At 43.3% G+C, this 20,500-nt stretch overlaps 1 protein-coding gene across 7 annotated transcripts in view; it reads left to right on the forward strand.

Annotated features, from left to right (window-relative positions):
* NOS1AP (nitric oxide synthase 1 adaptor protein) overlaps window positions 1–20,500 on the forward strand; it is a 295,134-nt gene that overhangs the window by 167,189 nt on the left and 107,445 nt on the right. Inside the window, exon 1 of one of the 7 annotated variants that reach the window (XM_077156713.1) lies at window positions 18,703–19,929. The exons of the other annotated variants lie outside the window; for them this stretch is intronic. The gene's annotated coding sequence lies outside the window, so the exon portion shown is untranslated. Of the gene's footprint in view, window positions 1–18,702; window positions 19,930–20,500 lie in introns of those variants that run through there. 7 annotated transcript variants of the gene reach the window in all.

Here is a 20,500-nt window from a genome sequence, read left to right on the forward strand (position 1 = left end):
CAGTGCTGTTCCTGGGATGAGAGTCAGGAGATTTGGATTTCATTTCGAGCCCTCTGTCAGTCAGTCAGTCACTTGCCCTCAGGCCTTACGCCAGCCACCTAACTTTCTGTCCTTGTTTCTCCATTTTTCACAGGCATTCACATGGCATGAAGGCCCACTGGGAAACAACCCCCCTTTCAGCCTGGTGCCTGGCTTGTCCAGGAGACTCGCCAGTTTAGATTTTAAGGCATGTAGTATTTTGGATGAACTCTATTACCTCTGCCTGAAATTAACATGGGAAATTGACAGTTGATCAGCAAGAGTGAAAATGATATCTAAAAAATTAAAACATAGGGCAGGCCACAGTGGCCCAGCAGGCAGAGTTCTCGCCTGCCATGCCAGAGACCCAGGTTCGATTCCCGGTGCCTGCCCAAGCCAAAAAAAAAAACGAAAAACAAAAACAAATGAAAAAATGTAACTGAGCCCTTTATTACTAAAATTACAACTCAAGCAGGTACAGACCACCCAGTCTACACATCATCAGCTGAAGCACTTAATGGGAGACCTTTCAGGGCAAGTTGTGGTATTGCTATTTTTTTGGCCTGAAGTAGAAATGTGAGTCCTTTTCAGAGACATTTCCTTCCTTCCTCCCTCCCTCACTCCATCTGCCTCTAAGGGTGTAGGAAGATGGGGGTAATGCACTGGGTCCATAGCCAGGCTGGGCATGGGGTTGCTCTCCGAGGTGGAGCTGGAGGTGGGGCAGCCGCATTTATCATGGGCCAAGCCTGAAAGATTTAATCGCATATGCGAGCATGTTCTTTATTTGACTGCGTTGTTGTTTTAAATGAAGGTGTCATTTACAGTGTGCTGCAGTGCATGAATCCAATAATCCTGCCCAATTGTGTTGTGTGGCATGCATGGGTTTAAATGAGGGGATCGCATGGAGGGAGGCAGGATGGGGAGGGAGGCAGGGAGGGATATGCGCGTTGGGGAGAGGTGCCTCTTCCTTGGGGTAGACACAGCCTCATGCCTGTGTGGGTGGCTTGGAGATGGGAGCATGGGCTGTGCTTCAGCTCCCACTCTCCCCCTTGTCTAGGTGTCTTTGTGTAGGTCACAGCTTGTGCTGGGTTACTTGTTGGCCCTAGGTTGTGGATGGAGTTCGCAGGGAGAGTCTTGAAGGATGTAGTCTTGAAGGCTTCAGTCCCTGAAGCCAAATCAGGTATGAGCCCCAGCTGACCCCTGCCCATGCGGGCGCCCATCAGGGCGGGTGCCTGCAGTGACCTGATTTAGGCTCATCTAAGGAGTGTATCTGTTAAGTAACCATATTCTGGTACTTCACAAGATCTCCTTCTGTTATTGCAAGTTCCATTTTTACCCCAGTTATTTGGTTGGATTGGATTTTAGCATGTCACGTATCATTCAAACTCAGCAGACTGTACCAGCCACTGGAGTCCTATTTTGGTATCATGAAATGTGATCTGTAATAACATTGCCCCTTGGTGACTGTCACCAAACAGATTTCTTTGTTCCATGGTTAGGTACTCTGAGGATTATAAAGGTGAACATGTATGTGTCTGAACAGGCACATGCATGCACTGATGTTTAGTTAAATGAGTATTCAGTGAGTCCATCATGTACTAAGTAAGTGCTATGAGCTGTAAGGACCCAAGGAAATCCCTGATATAATCCTTGCTCTTAGGAAACCTGGGGATGCCACTAGAGGAGTCACATCTTTGGCTAAGACAAATGGACTATTTAACAGAAGTCTTTGTGAAGGCTGAGAATAGTGGGAGAGGATGTCAGAAAAAGCAGCTTAGAAATAGAGTGATAATGAAGAGGAACTATACAACTAAATAATTATTTCTAGAATGATGTACTTTCAGGATGCTTTAATTTATGTTTGGCTGACTTTATTCTCAAAATAACTGTAGCAAATAGCAGACCACTATTATTGCCAACCAACAGTTGAGGACACAGAAATAGAGGAGGTGATTTGTTCCCGAGTGTGGAGCCAGAGCTCCTGCCAGCCTTCCTGGCACCTGGCTTGGAGCTGATCACACCTATCAGGCAGTTCACTCACCCACCCACCATCCTGGAGACACTAATTGAAACGCATCCCTTAGAGGACCGGGTTATACTGGCTTTTTGTCTCTCCTTTTTAGTAAGAACAACTATTGCCATGCTGTTAGTGGTCCATATAGAGGCCACACTGACTTCCACAGTCAGCCCAAGTTTCATTCCCGCTGTGCTGCCTGGCAGGTGTGCTGTGTTGAGGCAGCCTGCCCACCTGGCACGAGGCTTAGGACGCCTGTCTTCTGGCCCTGTGGCTGTGGCCCCTCACCCAGTGTCTTCCAAACTGTTAAGGGAAATGCCTTAGGCTTTTTGCATTCTTCCTAAGCCTGGGCAAGCCCTGCTGGCTCCTAGAATAGCTCTGGTCTTTCTGCCCTTTAATAGGGAGGGTTGAATTTGCAGAGATGCAACACACAAACAAGCAAACCAAAAAAAACCCCATAAAAAAACAACCATAGCCCAGGGCCCCTACCACACAGCAGTCCCAGCAGCTGGAGCCTGAATTATGCTGCCCATGGGAATGAGGGTTCTGGAAGCCTCCCTCCTCTGCTCCCCCTACTCAAAACAAAACAATTTGTGGGTGATGATTAAGAAGCCAGCACATGTTATTGAGTGGCTTTTTGCATACTCTGGGGCACCGTGGAAGAGATGAACAACCACAAGGAAAGGCACAATACCTTTTCTTCATGGTCCCTTTATTCAACCAATATTTATGAGCGCCTAAGTGTTGGGTGTATATACTTGGCATTGGGGATTTAGTTTGGGGCAGTCATGGCCCTGCCCTTGAAGAAGTCACAGTCTACCAGAGGAAACAGACAAGTCAAGTGCTGGTTGCAGAGAATAGGGTGGAAGGTGTGGGCAGAAGGCCCTTGGCTGACGGGGTGAGTAGAGGCTGAGCTCCAGCTCCCACTGCACTCAGCAGACATGTGCAGCCTGGAGGAAGGGGTGCCTTTTGTAACCTACAGAAAGCAGTGACCCTGAGGGGCAAGGCGGCTGACCTAGGCTTGGGGCAGAAGGAAAAGCTTTTTGGGAGGAAACATCTGAATTGAGACTTGAAAGAGAACTAGGAATTCGCCAGGGGAGTAGCGGAGAGGTGGGAAAGAGCACGAGGCAGAGTATCTCCAGCACTGACGCTCGTGCTTAGCATGTGCAAGGCTCTGCTTGGGTGCACAGTCTTTGACACTCATCCATTGAGAAAGGGGGCCTGTGGCTGTTCCCTTTGAAGAGGGGCCAATCCTAGTGTTTTGCTCATGACCAATAGAGTGCAGTGGAAGTATGTAACTTCTGAGGTTAGGTCAAAAAAAGCAAAAAAACAGAAACCCAAACCAAACAAGAAAGCATGCAACTTCCCCCCAGTCTGAGGGGAAAGCCAGCCACCATGTAAGTCCACCTCAGCCTGCGAGCCCTGCTGGAGTGGCCAGTGACTGTGCTCTCTGAGCCCCTGGTCCACAGCCAGCAGTGTCTGCCCGCCATGCACTAAGCCGTCTTGGGCATCCAAAGACAAACCTTCGGGTGACTGCAGCTCTAGCCTGCATCTTCCTGTAACTGCGTGAGGGACCCCAGCATGAACTGCCTACTCGCGTCTTTCTCACATCTCTGCCCCACGAACTTGTGAGCAAAATAAAGCAGTTGCCATGTGTTATACAGAAATAACTGCAGTTGTCAGCCTCCAAGAATTGAGGGGAGCAGCGAGTGAGGGAACCCAGTGGAGATAGGGCTCAGATCATAAGCAAAGAAATTGTTTAAGTCTCCTGATTCAATAGTGAGCTTCAAGCCTCTAGCTAACTGCCAGGATAAATTGAACCAGATGAACTTTTATTGCTAAATGGGTTTTGGGGAAGGAGGAGGGGGCAAGTAAAAGCAGAGAAGTAAAATGACAATTTAATAAAGAAGAATTTATTTTACATGCTCCCCTGGGTTTGAGCCCCCCCCGCCCCCGCCATACACCCACTCACCCAGCGGGTGATGCAGAAACCTGGTTAACCAAGAAGTTACCATCCTGACTAATGGAGCTGCTGTTCTTGGTCTTTACGCTGGTGATGAATACATTCTGTGCTCTAGGCCTGACGCTGTGAATAAACTTCTCTGGAAGTCTCTGTGATGGCTTTGCTTCTGGCTTGTTCCCAAGGGGTGAGAGGAGTAAGGGAGGCAGCTGGAAGAGAAAAGCTTGGTCCCCAGCAGTGCTTGGCTAGTTGAAGAAGCAAACTGAGTCAGCGGCGGTGAGGGCAATGGACCCTGATGTAAAAAGATTTCCTATCCGAAGCCAAGGTATTTTACTTCCTACCTTCTACGTCTTGCCCTTTGCTTTCTCTCTTGCCTGTGGATATGCTTGTGGGAACCTACCTTTCCCATCACAGGACAGAAAGGAAAGAGAGATGGTGGCGATGATAGTATGTGCCAACTGTTGGAGAAGAGAGAGGAGGACAAAGTCCCCTTTCAGCTCAGGGGTTTGTGTAATGAAACACCAGTCACTTTGAAGAGCAAAATCTCTTCTCGCCCCCACCCCCAGGGGTGGGCCCTGATCGTCTCTCTCTCTCTTTTTTTCCTAACATTTTTTATTAATTAAAAAAAAATTAACAAAACATTGATATCATTCCGTTCTATATATACAATCAGTAATTCTTTATATCATCGCATAGTTGCATATTCATCATTTCTTAGAACATTTGCATCGATTTAGAAAAAGAAATAAAAAGACAACAGAAAAAGAAATAAAACTATAACAGAGAAAAAAAAAAGATTATACATACCATACCCCTTACCCCTTGCTTTCATTTACCACTAGCATTTCAAACTAAATTTATTTTAACATTTGTTCCGCCTATTACTTATTTTTATTCCATATGTTCTATTCTCCTGTTGATATAGTCCTGCTCCTTCTCTTAACCTGTCAGCCCTGGTGGATGGGAGGACGCTTCTACGAGAAACACCTGTGGCCAGCTCTTGGGATCACTTCTGAGAGGCAGGGTGTTCCTGGTGAATCTGCCTCCTTAATTAATGCTTCTAATTTATAGTCCGTTTGAAATTAAAAAGCATTACCCCTGGGCCATCTGAGATGGTAGCTGCCTGTTGGTTCTTCCAAGGGCCTACAGGAGCAATTTTCAATCTCACTTAACCTGCAGAACAGCAGTTGTAAGCATTGGTGAAAGGTCTCCTTTGTCCCAAAGGGGGCAGGAGGGGCAGGAACTTGATTAGGATTCAGCGATGGTATTGGCTGGGCCTGCCATGAGGCCTGTTGTTTAACCAAGGTGAGTCCTGAGGTCCCTCTAAGGGGTGAGTTCCCCTATGTCAGAGCACCGTCTGGATTTTCAGACACCATGTCATTGGCACTTTCTCCTTTCTGAGTTGGAGACCAGCCCTGCTATGTGAATAGGCTCTGGAAGGGCTTTACCTGCTGTGCTGTGAAAGTTGAGTTTGTACTTCTGAGTTTTTTATGTATTTATTTTTTGTGTGTGTATGTGTATTTAGATAAGTTGTAGGTTTATGGAAAAGTCATGCAGAAAATACATATAATGCCCTGCCCCCAATTATTAACACCTTGTATTAGTGTGGTACATTTGTTGCAGTTGATGAAAGAATATTCTAATTATACTATTAACTATATAGTCCGTGATTCTCTGTGTTGTACAGTCTAGTTTTTTTTTTAACTTTCATTCTAGTAACATATATACAACCAAAACTTCCCCCTTTAAACCACATTCAAACATATAAGTCATTACTGTTGATTACATTCACAGCATTGTGCTTGCACCGCACTATCCATGACCAGCACTTTTGCATCACCCCAAATAGAAACTCTGTACAATTTAAGCATCACTGAGCTCATGTTTACAACACTGGAGCTGATGAGTGGGGTTAGAATGAGAAGGATAAAGTTTGGTGGGATGGGATCTATTCAGGGGACGTATGGATCTTCAGACTCCCCTGGACAGGTGCTGGGAGCCTGTCTCCTCCTCTCTGTTGATGAGACAGGTGTCCAGCGACTCTTCCCTTGAACCAATCTTTGCCATCATCATGTTAAATTCCTTAAGTGTGGAACCTGGATGCATTTTATTGACTGCTCCAAGTTCTGTGTGGCGTTAAACACAGAATTGAATTTCTTTGCAGTTATAGTAGAACGTATAGGTAATTCATTTTAGCCCTTGCGTTTTACAGCTGAGAAATTTGGTATTTAAGATGAGTTTTGGTTTCCTAGGCTGCTGAAAGCAGAGACCATGAAATGAGTTGGCTGAAACAAAGAAAATTTATTCTTTTACAGTTTGGGGTGGAGAAAATGTCCAAATCAAGCCATTATCAAGGTGATGCTTCCTTCCCAAAGACTGGCTGCCAGTGATCCTTGTTCCTTTGGCATATGGCAATGTATATGGTGTTGTCTACTGGTCACTCCCTGTTCTTCTGGATTTCTGTTGATTTCAGTTTCTTGCTTCCATGGTTTTCTTGCCCTCGTCCTTGCCCTCACCTTCTCCCTTCTCCCTTCATCACTCTCTCTCTGTATTCATTCTGTTTATAAAGGACTCCAGTAAGAGGACTGAGACCCATGTCTGAATGAGGTGGGGCACTTCTTAAAAGACATATCCTCATCAAAAGGTCCTACTTACAGTGGATTCACACCCACAGGAATGAATTAAATTTAAGAGCATGTCTTTCTGGGGTTCATACAGATTCAAACCACCTTAAAAGGTTAAGTGCTTTGCTTAAGGTCATGCAACTGGTTAGTAGCAAAACTAGAAGAAACTAGATTTCCTGATTCCCCAGATCAGTATTATTTCTACTGCATTATTTTGCTTTATCCAAAAACAGTTCCAGAAAATTGACTTAGTGTAGTGTTTCTTAGTCTTGGCATTATTGACATTTGGGACCAGATTGAGTCTTCATTATAGGGGCTGACCTGGGCATTGTAGGATATTTAGCAGCATCTGTGGCTTTTACCCCTGAGATGCTAGGGTATCCCTTTCCCACCCAGTTGTGACAACCAAAAGTATCTCCATACATTGCCTAATATTATGTGGGGGGCAAAATTGTCCCCAGTTGAAAATCACTGATTTAAAGTTAGTATGTCTTTAAAGAAGAAGCATATTTATTTTAACTCCTTCTAGGAGTGTGTGAGTTCACCTGGATTCGAGTAGCAGCCAGGGATATGAGAAGACCTCCTACTTCCTAATTAACTGTGACTAGACGGGGTTATGGAGGGCTTGTAAGAAGACATTAACTACCTGTTGCTTAATCCAATGCTTAGATTGTGATGTGACCATGGCAGAGGAGAAGAGAAGGGGGAGTTGGAGGAGGAGTTAGTGGGCACCAATAGGATATTTTACATTTAATTTAAGGGAGGCAGTTGATACAGACATGGTTGTCTAGAGGACCTGTATCTAGAATATATAAAGAACTCTCAAAACCCAGTAATAAAATAGTCTAACCAATTTTAAAAATGGGCATAAGATTTGAACAGACACTTCAGAGAAAATGTACATAATTTTTACTACACAGAATTAAGATGCCTTTGTGTTGATGGTGGTATGGTGTGGTGGAAGTAATACTGCATTGAGGGTCAGGAGAAATTGATTCTATCCCTAAATCTCCTACTTGGCTCTCTGACTCTAGGGAGATCACTTAATGGGGCTTTTGGCAAATTTTGAATTCTAAAATGAGAAGCCTGGATAACAGAATAGGACAGGTCATTTTCTCTCTCTCTTTGTTGTGTTTAGTTGTGTTCAGGGGAGAGCTGAACAGGAATGAGCATAGCCAGTTTGTCCTTATTGAAGAGCTCTGCCTCACTGAAACAGAGAAGCTATTGTTGAGAAAAAATGGGATCCATTATTAGGTTGGGCTAATTATGTGAGTTGGGATTTGTAAAGCTCTGGAAGTCATTTTGTGAGAATCATATTTAAACCTAATGCAAAGTATAATCTCACCTGCTGGGACCAGGTATCCCCTTGGCCATTATCCCCCAGTACCTCCTTTTTGATTGTCTGGCCTTGGATTGAGTTTGGATTACAGATAGTTATCAAGAGACTTGTACCCAAGAGCTGCAACTCTTAGAATGAGTTTTGTTTTTAAATTTTATTTGTACAGCCTGGTTCCTGCCTTCCTGGCATGAGTAGTCAACACCACCATTCCCAGACTGGAATGGTATTGGCTCTTTGTGCCTCTCTGCCTTAATCCTCCCTGTGTGATCCCTTAAGACAGATGCTCTTGATCTAAGGGTATCCCAACAATACACAGCAGTGTTATCTGAAAAAAAACCATAAATAAGGAACTTTTGCATAACTCGAGAAACTTTGAATTTTCTTTTCTCTGCCCCATCAGGTACCTGAATGCCTCCTTTGTCTGACTCCTGGAGTGCCCAGGATTGAGTAACCTTTCCTGGAGCAAATATAGAGTACTGTATGTCCTGCTTGACAGCTTTGTGACTCCTTGTTTCATAAGGTGGATATCAAACTTTGTGTTGACCTGGAAGTATGAAAGACATGGAAGAGTCTTTCAGGATTGGGATAGCAGTATAAGTTCTACTCTTGCTTCTTTATTTCCAGGCCCCAGATCTTTCCCTACTCCTATTCTTTACCCTAATCAAGATGTACCAGGTTTGACAATGTATACATGCCAGATTCATTCTTGTTTTCCCCAAAGAGTGCCCACTTTCCATTCTTAGTACTCTAGAGAACTCCTTCTACAACTTCAGCATCTTTTTTCCCAAATGAAATTTAACTTCTCAAGACTGCTTTGGGGAAAAGATAGGTCTAATAGTTTGACTTGATGGCTGCACATTGTCTGATGGCCTAGACAAGAAAATAATCAGAAGGCTGTTAGTGACATATCCATTTTGTCACTTCAAATATTCTTGCTACAGCCATTGATTGGTGTCTTAGTTTGCCATGCTGCTATAACAAATACCGTACAGCAGGTCAGCTTAAACATGAAACATTTATTGGCTTACAGTTTTGGAGGCTAGAAGTCCAAAATCAAGGTGTTGGCAAGGGCATTCTTTCTCCCCAAAGTCTGTTGCTTTATGGTGCTGGCTTGCTACAATCCTTGGGGTTCCTTGGCTTGCATCTCTGCCCCCTGTCGCATGACAAGATCTCTTTTCTTGTGTCTGCTCTTCCAGTTTCTGTTGACTTCTGGCTCCTCCCTGTGGCTTTTCCTGATTTCTGGCTCCTGGTTTCTCCTAACAAGGCCTCCAAAAATAGGAATTAAGACCCGCCCTAATTCCGATGGCCACAAGAACATCTTCAAGAGGACCTAAGTACAAATAAGTTTATCGCCACGGGAACGTGGTTTAAGATTGAGAACCTGTCCTTTGAGGAGGTGCATAGTTCGATCTACTATAGTTGGGTACCAACTATTTTCAAACAGAAGGCCAGCTGACAGTAATTACAGGTCTGCTTGGAGTTATTGAAGGCAAAGCCTTTTGCTAATATAGGTGTGGCATTTTGGTGCTTGACAAAAGGTAGGCATTCAAAGTATAATTCTTTGATAAGGCTTGATACCATATGAAGTAGACTGGCAGTTACTCTCCCCATTGAAGAGAATAAACAATCAGGCCTCAGTAGGTTAAGTGCTGAAGGTCATACAAATAATAAGTGATGAACTGACCTTTAAATTTTGGCCTTTTGACTTAATGTGTAGTCAGGTATGTCTTCCATTACCCCATATACCTTTCTTTGTGTTCATTAGTTATGAAAATTTTCTAATCTCACCCGTAATCTTCTGTACTCATTATATTCAAAAAAATTAACACTTGATAACAGGTATTGTGAGTAGCAAAAATCAGAAAGACTTCTAATATACTTCTTTCTCTTTTCATTAAAAAGTTTACAGCACAGAAGGAGGGAGGGGGTGGTTAGCTTATAAGAGCCTTCTTTGTTGGCCCTGAAGCTTCAGGGACTATGGCCTGGACCATTCTGATGACCTTCATACCTGAGTGTTTTCTCTAAAGGTCCCAGATGACAAGGTCTGCCCAACAGGAGAGGTCATTCTTATGTGCCACTTCACTCATCCCACGCTCACCTACAGAAAGAAACAGCAAACTACACACACTCGTGGCCCTAATTCATTTCCTTTGGTGACCAGACGTTTTATTATGTATACCAGTGACGTCTTCACGAGACCCACCTCAATATGTTTTTTTCATTGTGACTTAAATCCAATGCTTTTTGTTTCTTTCTTCATCAAACTACATTCCCCCTCCTCCCTTTTCTTTCTGTCAAGGGGTGATGGACAATACATGATAGCAACAGTTTCTATGGTAACAGCATCTGAGTCATCTCCTTGGAAACCTGCATAAAGGCCTCCCATCTCCAGACCAGCTCAGTGCAACACCGAAAGCCTTTGTTCCCTTGAATGTATCAGCATGGGGGAGCAAGCTCTCCCAGGCTTTGGCCACTAGAGTTTCCTTTGGCTCCTGATGCCCATGGCATTTTGGATGTAGAGTGGGATTCAATCAAGGTGGGGGATGGTGGGAACTGAAGTGCTTTGCTCAACCTAGCCCCTGACCAGATTACATTGTCTCTGGTCCAGCACCAGATGCCCTGCAGATTCAACCAATGGATCGCTTACTTCTTTAACTGCCCAGATGGTTTAACGAGGCTCCCACAGTGACTAGCAATAGATGAGAAGAGAGCAGTACCACATCTGAACACGGATGAGCTAGATATTTTGGCAAGGTCATGAAGAGAATCCTGAAATAGGGCACCATGGGACAGCTTGTAAAAGTGTCTTTTCTTATGATTCTCTTAAAATGCAGCAGTTTTGTTACTTGAATGAAAGCAGAATGATTTCCAGCAGCTAAGAAGATTAATTCTATTGTCGTCATCCACGCCACGAAGAATCACAACCATTTTCATTGTGCTTCATATTTTACAGGGTATATTCAGTTGTCCAGTGGTTCAACACATGTTCATTTGACACCTACTCTGTGCGGTGTAGTGTGTTGGAATTTGGGGTCAGTAGTGAGAAAAAAATAGACATGATCTGCCCTAATGCAGTTCACAAGTGAGTAAGAGGAACAAGTACTAATTAATTACACATGAGTTTAAAAACTCACCCAAGACGCTGTAGATAGAGCCCACGGTGTGGTTAGTGGGCATGACAGGGGATTTGACCCATGGGGTCCTCTTCCCTGAAGAGGTGATGATTGTGCCAGCACCTGAAGGATGGATAGCAGTGAACAGGGCCTTGTACAGATGAGTGAAGACTCAGAGGCTGGAAAGTCTTCCCCATGGCCACATTGAACGCTGAATGACATGCCTGATATGTGAAGCCAGGGCTTACTGCGGTCGAATCCCATGCCCTGTCTGTTCCCCCACACTGACATGTATGTGTAGATAGTTATAGGCCAGGTAGCCAGGAGGGCGTCCTTCCATTACCCCTTTTAGTGCCAGTGTTACTTCCTCAGAGGAACTTTTCCCGTCTCCCAGGCCCTGCCCTAGCTGCCCGTGCAACCAGGGGAAGGTTCTGGGAATTTTCTGTTCATCCGAACCATCTCCTCCAAGCTGTTAACTGATATTGAAGTTAATTGTCCTTGAAATGTTGACCTTTAACTATGGGTCTCTAAGAGGCCAAAACGTTTGAAGGCACCTCCCTCCATCTCAGAAAAAAAAAAGAGGTGGGGGTGGGTTAATAAAGATTTTCCACTGGTTGTATATATAGGCCCTGACTTAGTTTCCAAGGCTACTGCAACAAAGTACCACAATCTGGTTGACTTAAAACAGTGAACATTTATCCTCTCACAGTTCTGGAGGTTAGAAGTCTGAAGTCAAGGTGACGGCAGGGCCATGCTTCCTCTGATATCTGTAGGGAAATCCTTCCTAACCTCTTCTAGCTTCTGGTGTTGGGCAGCAATCCTTGGAATTCCTTAGCTTGTAGAAGCATCACTCCAGTCTCTGTGCCCATTTCCACATGGGCTTCTCCCCTGTGTCTGTATCTTCCCTTTTTATAAGAACATCAGTCGTACTGGATTGAAGACCCACCCTACTCCGGTGTTAGTGCATCTTAATTACATCTGCAACAACCCTGTTGCTAGAAAGGTTACATTCTAAAGGTAAACACTTCAACCTGTGTTTTGGGGGGACACAAATAAACCCACAACACACCCTAAGATGGAGTCTTTGCAAATGTTGAGGAGCAAAGCAGCGGTAACGTGTGCCAGGCACAGCCCTTTCCTTCCCACCACTGGGCCTTTCTGACTTCCCTGTGGTTACCTCCCATAAGGGAGAACGAGGAGTGTTGCATCCTTGCAGAAATGTGGAAGTCCTTCCCAGTTCTTTGGAGTGAGAGAGAGTGTGCTGGGTTTGAGTTGGGTGAAATGGCACCACCCTTGTGTAGCTGCTGAGGTATCTGTTTTGCATACAGCCCAGTAATGCAGGGGACAGCCGTAGTTTGAATTCTGTCTGCCTGCTGCCATTTTTTGTTATTGTTAAAGCAAGAGTCTAAATGTAGCTGGTTCTCCTGGCCAGGAGAGCATGTAAAGCCAGGCTTGGGCAGCCCTGCCCCCCTCCAGGGCCACCTGTAAGTACCTGTAACTTGAGTTCTTCCTCCTTCCCTGTCTCTCTTTATCTCTAAACCCTGACTGTACTCTAGATGCCACTATTAGTTGAAGACATTATTTGGGGTGTTTGTTACCCCCAAACTGACCCTTCTTCTGCTTTCCTGCCTTGGCTTCCCCAAACACTTCAGAACTCTGCCTGTTCTTTAATCCCAGAATCACTTAACTGCTGCAGGGTTCTTTAATCCCAGAATCACTTAACTGCTGCAGGCAAGCCCTTCGATAGTCTCATAGGGCTGCCCTGCCTGTCATTCCATCAGGGTAGGTGGTGTTGGTTACCACCTTCAGTGCCCCCTTTCCTTGGCTTTTATTTTTTAGTAATGTCTCAGTATCCACAAAAATAAATAATTTATCTGTGAATCCATTACCCCAGCTAATGCACCTGGCTGAGTAGTTGTGCAAATATAAATCATCTGAGCAAAGCAATACTCTTTGGCCATTTCATCTTTGGCCTAGACAGTTCTGTTCTCCTGCTAGTCCCCCCAGCTCATGTGCTGCAGTGTCTGTAGCATCTACCCTGGATTCTTCAAATTCCCACAGCCTTGCTCCTCATGCCCATCACTTAGCACCTTTCCCTCCTACCTTGTAATTAGGAGGTAGCATTTCGTGTGTTCTTGTCTTGTTTATCCAGCTAGAATATTAAGCTCCAGTGTACAGGCACCATGTGTTCTCAGGGCTTGGTGTCCCCCAAAGCTGTGCTATTCACTATGGTAGTCACTAGCCACATGTGGCAATTTAAGTTTAAATTAATTAAAATAAAATAAATTCAGCTGTAGGTTGAATTAGCCACTTTTCAAGTGCTCGGTAGCCCCATGTGGCCAGTAGCATAGCTACAGAACATTTCGTTAATACAGAAAGTTCTGTTGGGCACTGCTGCTCTGGGGCGTGCAAATGGTTCAAGCCTGACACCTACCTGGCTCCCAGGAAATATTTACAGATTGGGTCCTCAAACAAAGAAAGCCCAGGGAGATGCAGATGTACAAGGAAACTGATACTTAGTCTTTATGCATTGTCAGAAAGGTGAAAACACACACACAGAGAACAACTTTGCCCTCTTAGAAAACAAACACGATTAGGGTCACCCTCTCTAGTTTGGTCAACATGAAATCTTGAATGTTTCCCATAATCCTGGCTACCCTAGCTAAACCAGTTTTATCTTTGGCTTTTGAAATAGCAAGATCTGAAGAAATGTCACCACCTCCGTGGTTTTGGTAATCTTGTGAGAAAGTTGCAAATTTTTCCGCCATGAATAGACTAACATGTATTTGGTAATCTTAGTAGTATTGTGGGCTTTTTTCTTTTAAATATCTATTGCTTTTTATTTGCCGAGTTACTTTTTTCCTTTTTTTCGCTGTTTTTGTTGACACAGAGAAGTAGTTTAGTTGAAGATTTATCTTTTTTAATGCATGCGTCTAGAAAATAGGCAGCAGGCTTATCCTGTAACAATAAAAGGAAAATTACTGTCTTGGGGAGATAATGTCAGCTTCTGCAGAGGTTGAGGAGGAAACAGAAGCAGAGCAGAGGTTTTCTGGATCCTGGAGCTATGTGATTTGGGGGCATCTTGGCCTTCCCATATCTAAAATGCACATTATGAACCAGTCTCATATTCTGATAGGAACCTTCTGATGGGGAAGGAAAGATTTGTGACATCGTCTTGATGTGCTTTAGAGGCAGTCCCTGTGCCTCTTTCTTCTCAATACTCACACCGGGTTTTTGCCCACAGTAGGTGCTGGTAAATGTTTATGGATTGTTTAAGCTAAGTCCTCTTTATTATGCATTTTGTATCTGCGAGCCCTTGTTTTCTTATATTGGAGACTATGGTTTGTCTCCAGCAGACAGACCATAGTTCTTGGATTCCTGCTAGCCAGAAGGAGCTTAGTGACATTAGTTAGGGATGACATGGGACAACATGTGTGAGGTGGGTACGGAAGCTGCTTACATCCCATGTGGCCACCCCACCATGTTGACACTAACAAGTGCTTATAATTTTCACCTGAAAATAACTGAAATTTGTTCTAGCCAATATAGGAGTCCTCTCTTTCAGACCCATGAATTTCCCAGAAGAGTAGAGAACCACCCTGGGTCTTCTTGCTTAGCAGGTATGCAGTTTAATGAAATTCATAGATGAAAGTGAAAGTTGTAGGCACTGGGAACCCCAGTGGGAGCCAGTGATTTTTGAGATGGGTTCCAAGGAGCTAGGAACAGTGAATAGCAGAGCTGAGGTTCCTGGTGGGCAGAGGGAAGAATGTCTCTAGGGCAAAGCAGTGGGCCTGAGAACCTTGGACTTCAGAGGTAGAACTGACAACCTGGCTTCACCACCACCTTGCTGGGTAGAAATAGGCAAATATGTCACTGATTTTACATTTAAGGTAAAGGAGGCCTCGATAGTCCACCTCAACATGTTTTCAGCGGTGGCCGGGGTTGGAGAGTGGGTACAAAGGGGAAGGGACCAGAGGATTCTGTCTAGAAATTATCGACTACTACAGTGTTTTGTGGTATATTACAGACTATTCTATAAACTGGGAAGAGGGCAGGATATTTACTGACACAATCATTGGTGTAAGTGGTGTTTGCCTACTTTTGCAGATAAAGAGACTGAGGCTTAGATGGCTTACGTAAATTGTCGGGTCTCATGCAGTTAGTGAATGTCAGATCTGGGATTTGAATCTAGATGGTTCTCCCAAGCCTGTATTCTTACCACTCTTCCTACTTCCTCTCTAAGGAGGCTTTTTGAGGTCCATTTCAGTTCAGATAGTCTGTGATGTTATCAAAATGCCTTTTTTTTTTTCAAAAGGCCCTCTAAAAAAACGGTTAGAGTTCTAGAAATAGTACAGTGAATGTGCTCATTAGTTAAACACATTTACATCTCCCTTGAGGCTGGGGAATCAGGAGGGTTATTTAGCATCTGTCAGGGAATTCAAAAGTACTTGGAAGGTCTCAAAGATGACCTTGTGAAGCATTTCATTTTGAGGTGGCTCCCAGAGTTTGTGTTATAGACTGGTTGTGTGTTATGTGCTTTCTTTTTTCTTTTCTTCCTGGGAGCTTTTAGTTGCAGTGGATCTTTCTCAGGAAGCTGTGATCAGCATCTTTTCCACACTTGCCTGGTCCACCTGGCTCTGGCCAAAACCGAAGTCATTTCTGCTCCTCCTTCCCAGACTGTCCTCTTGTCTCTCATTCAAGAGCTCCTTTCACTGCTCCATGCTGAGACCTGGGTGGCTGGCCCTGGAGAGGGATTTCAGATGTGGTTATTTGCTGATGAAGATTTTTTTTTTTTAACTGGATAGGTAATAAATTTCTCTGAGCTTTCCACATTCTCTGATTTCCCTTCTTGTGACCTTCTGCTGATGTGTATAAAGTGCTGATTAGGGCAGAAGCCCCAACCAAGGTGAAAGCTGTAATCTGTGACCCTGTAACAAGCAAGGTCAAATGGATTCTTTGCAGAATGGCCTCTGTAGCATGTTGAACTCGCCACATGCATATGGCCTCACACAGATTGAAAACATTGAAAAACAAATACTGCCAGTGATTATTTCTTGGATAAGCAAGCTAGCCCTGGTTTTAAAGTTTACTAGTGCGGTCAATAAAAATTGGGTAAGTTGCAATAGAGGTAAGGAGACAAGGGATAAATAGCATCACCTGTATACTATTTGTCCTACCTATGAGAATACAGCTGGCGTTCCGGCAGAACATCTGAATAATTTTTTTTGCTCTGCTGACAGCTGATGTGTCAGTAAACATTCCTCCAGCTGTTTTCCTTACCTTGGTGTCTGGGCTGAACTAATTCTTCTAATGGATTTTTTCTGAGCTTCCAAAAGCTCTCTATAATATTTTCACTCCTGTGAGTCCTTGGGATTTTCAGTTGTTGGTGAAAGCCTACCCTGATTGTGGACGCTGTTTGATTTATCGTTTCCCTTCTGGCCTGCCCTTGAACGTCCGCATCACTCATCTTACCCTGTTACATTTGCTCTCACTTCTTCAGCTTCTTTGTTTTCCTTCCTCCTCTCTTAGACACACTTGGACACGCATGGCTTGTTATGAGGGATAACTGCATCTCCTGTCTCTTAAGAACAGAGTGGTAGATGATACAAAAGTCATTTCTCATGGGGTTTTACAGTCTCATACATCTGGTCTTGCTCTGTCATCTACAGCAAGTACCTACAGTTGATTTTTTTTTTTTTTAACTTTTTTCATTGTGTAATATATATACAAAGCAAAGAAAGAAAACAGCAAGAGTTTTCAGAACTCTCTTCAGACAAGTAGTTACAGGACAGATCCCAGAGTTTGTCATGGGGTACCATACCATCATCTCAGATTTTTCCTTCTAGCTGCTCCAGAACATATGAGGGTAGGAGGAATAAATATTTTTTTTATCATCTCAATTGACTTTTTTTTCTTTTTTGTGAAAAATAACGTATAAACAAAAAAGCAATAGATTTCAAAGTACAGCACAACAATTAGTTGTAGAACAGATTTCAGAGTTTAGTATGGGTGACAATATCACAATTTTAGGTTTTTACTTCTAGCTGCTCTAAGATACTGGAGACTAAAAGAAATATCAATTTAATGATTCAGCAATCATATTCATTTGTTAAACCCTTCCTTCTCTATATAACTTTACCATCACCTTTGTTCTTTCTATCCCACTCTATAGGGTTATTTGGGCTATAGCAATTCTAACTTTTTCATGTGGGAAGGGACTGTCAATAATATGGGATAGGAAGATGAAACTAGCTGATGTTCTAGAGAGGCTGAGCCCTCTAGGTTTCAGGACTTATCTGGTCCAGCGACCCATCTGGAGGTTGTAGGTTTCTGGAAAGTTACCCTAGTTTATAGAAACTTCATAGAATCTTATATATTGCCCTTTTTCTTTAGGATTGGCTGAAATGGTTTCAGTTGGGTTTTGGCAAGTTAATGATAGGTAGCGATGTCTAACTGAAGCTTGTGAAAGAGTGACCTCCAGAGTAGCCTCTCAACTCTATTTGAACTCTCTCAGCCACTGATACTTTATTAGTTACACTTCTTTTCTCCTTTTGGTCAGGATGGACTGTTGATCCCACAGTGCCAGGGCCAGGCTCATCCCTGGGAGTCATCTCCCATGCTGCCAGGGAGACTCTCACCCCTGCATGTCATGACCCACATAGGGGTGAGGGTAAAGATTACGCTTATGGAGTTGGGCTTAGAGAGAGTGAGGCCACATTTGAGCCACAAAAGAGGTCCTTCAGAAGTAACTCTTAGGCATACCTATGGATAAGCTAAGTTTCTCCACTATATACATAAGCTTCACAAGAGCAAGCCTCAAGATCAAGGGCTTGGCCTATTGATTTGGGTGTCCCTAATGTTTGACACAGTATCAGGGGTTTCCCTGATGGTAAATTTTAATAGTTCCATATTTTTTCTCCCATCCCTCAAGGGACTTTGCTAATACTTTTTGTTTATCTGCTTCATATATTCTAAGATATATCCAGGTATTACATTAAGCTATACAGGATTAAAGGCTTTCATTCTTATTCTGGGCTCTCTGTGTTTCGATTGTTCAAATGAGCAGTCCCGACAGGTTGAGGTAGATTATGGGCTATAGAAAATTTAGTTTCTGAACAAACTAAATCTTTCTTCCTTTGGTCTCAAAGAGTAAGTATAGTTCTAAAATATAAAACAATGTCTTCCTTACCCCTGTGTTCTGAATTACATTAATCCCGACTTGATCAGCTTTATTCTTATCTCTAAATACCAGGTTATGCATATATAAATCAGCCTCTCAAAATCGAGAAATAATAGTTACCATTCTGGACAACATGTATCTGCTGTAAGAGCTTACAATCTAGGCTCCTGTTTTCTTATATGCATTTTCTAAAGGAGGCCGTACAATAGTTGTTCTTTCATTTCTGGCTTATGTTGCCTCCCCGATGTCCCACTGTTCATTCACATTGTTACGTGCCTCGTGACTTTGTTCCTTTCTGTAGCAGCACAATATTTGATCATATGTACACACCATCGTCCACCAGTCTACTTCTCAGTCAGGGCATCCTTCAGCCACCTGCTCTCATTAGGCATCATGCCTAATAATATAATAATAATATAATAATATAATATATATAATGCCCAAAGTCTACAGTACCTCAACTTTTAGATACTTTCATTGTTTCCAAGAGAAAGATAGCCAATAAACAAACCCTCATCAAATAGGAAATCTAAACCTCCCCTTAACTCTTGCCCCTTCCCCCATTATTTACCCCTGCTGTTGCTGTGGTACTGCTGATGTTTTGCTGATAACATAAATCATAGCATACAACAGCAGTTTCCCCCCGTACCCTGGACTTAAATACTCATTGTACACGAATCATACCTTTTAAATAGTTCTTGTAAGAACTTATTTATGTTTCTGGTGTTAATCAGTGGGACACATAGGTCTATACAACCCTTTTCAATCATGTTCGCCTTCAATATGGCAATATTACTTCCAGACCCACTAGAGAACTGCCTTTACTTCTATCTATTCCCTTACACTTGAGTTCAACCTCATTAGCTAACCATTCACCCATCTCTATCATCTATGTATCTCTAAGTTCTCTGTATTCTGTATTATAAGCCTCTGATTTTACCTTTATTATGGCCATAAAAGTGGAGTCATATAGTATCTATCATTTTGTGTCTGGCTTATTTCACTCAGCATTATGTCCTCAAGGTTCATCCATCTTGTCATGTGCTTCAGGTTGCTAGAGCTGCTTTTGAATGTTTTCCTCCTCTAGGAATCACTTGTTTTGAATGGTCTCATAATGATTCCCAGCCCTTCAATTATTTAACCCTTCCTAAGCACCTAACACAGGACATCCTCTTTTAGCTCAAATTATTCTTAGGTGAAATTGACTTTTATTTGGATCTTTCCCAAGGACTTCTCATAGGACTTGGGTGTTACAGGTGAAAGGGCCACACTGGAAAGGAGATGAAAGCATGGAATGGGCAGATGGGGCATCCAGAATAAGAACTTAGCTTATTATACAGCCAGCCATTCAGGCCATGCACTCATGACATGGGCTGCAAAACCTTTTGATTGGCTAGAACTGGCCAAAGGCCAAGGCATTGTGAGGTCGGTGGAAGCTATTGGTTTTCTCTATTTACACTTGTTTGTGATTTTTTTAAGAGGGAATACTGCTGGAGGCAGCTCTTGAACATTAGGAAACCCAGGTTCAAATCTGGTCTCTATATAAATGTTGTCAAAGACATCATCTCTGCTGATGATGGAGGGTAGATGGAGAGGTGGCCATCTGTTATGTGTGCAGGGTCTGGAGGCCCAAATTGCCATCTTCATGTCAGAGAATGGATCACAATGATTTTAACCCCAGGTTGCTAGACTTTATATTCTCACTTAACCATTTTGTTTCTTCAGATTTTCTTTACTGGCTATGGACATTTCTCTTTTTTCATCCAAATTTGAGGGGATGTTTCCCCCTTTAAGCAATACTATTGTTCACATGTACCAGATTTATTGCCTTGCTTTGGTTATTTAAAAAATGGCCATGACCTGTCCCCTAGATAAATTTCTAGCCTTACTTCTGAAGACTCCCTTGTGTTCCTGTCCTCCAGATGTCTGGGACTATTTGCTTTCCTGGATATTGCATTGCTGTCCAAAATCTGCTGCACATTTTCTTTCTGCCCCATCTCCCCCAGCCCCCCATGTTCCCCTCCAGCCTTATCTGCCTGGCAAGTCCCCTATTCATCTTTCCACTTTATCACGCAGCATTTGTAACTCTGAGTCATCATTATTCTCCATCTGTCTTTTCTCACTTGTCTGGGAGCCTCTGGAGAGCAGAAACCATGTCCTAATCGTGTTTTATATGCTCTGCTTTTGACAGAGTGACTTGTTACAGCTCTTTCTCTCAACTGGAATATGAGTGAAATGTGCGTGGTGGTGGT

Source organism: Tamandua tetradactyla, chromosome 4 (genome assembly GCF_023851605.1).
Source record: "Tamandua tetradactyla isolate mTamTet1 chromosome 4, mTamTet1.pri, whole genome shotgun sequence".
In the NCBI taxonomy this organism is placed as follows: Eukaryota; Metazoa; Chordata; class Mammalia; order Pilosa; family Myrmecophagidae; genus Tamandua; species Tamandua tetradactyla.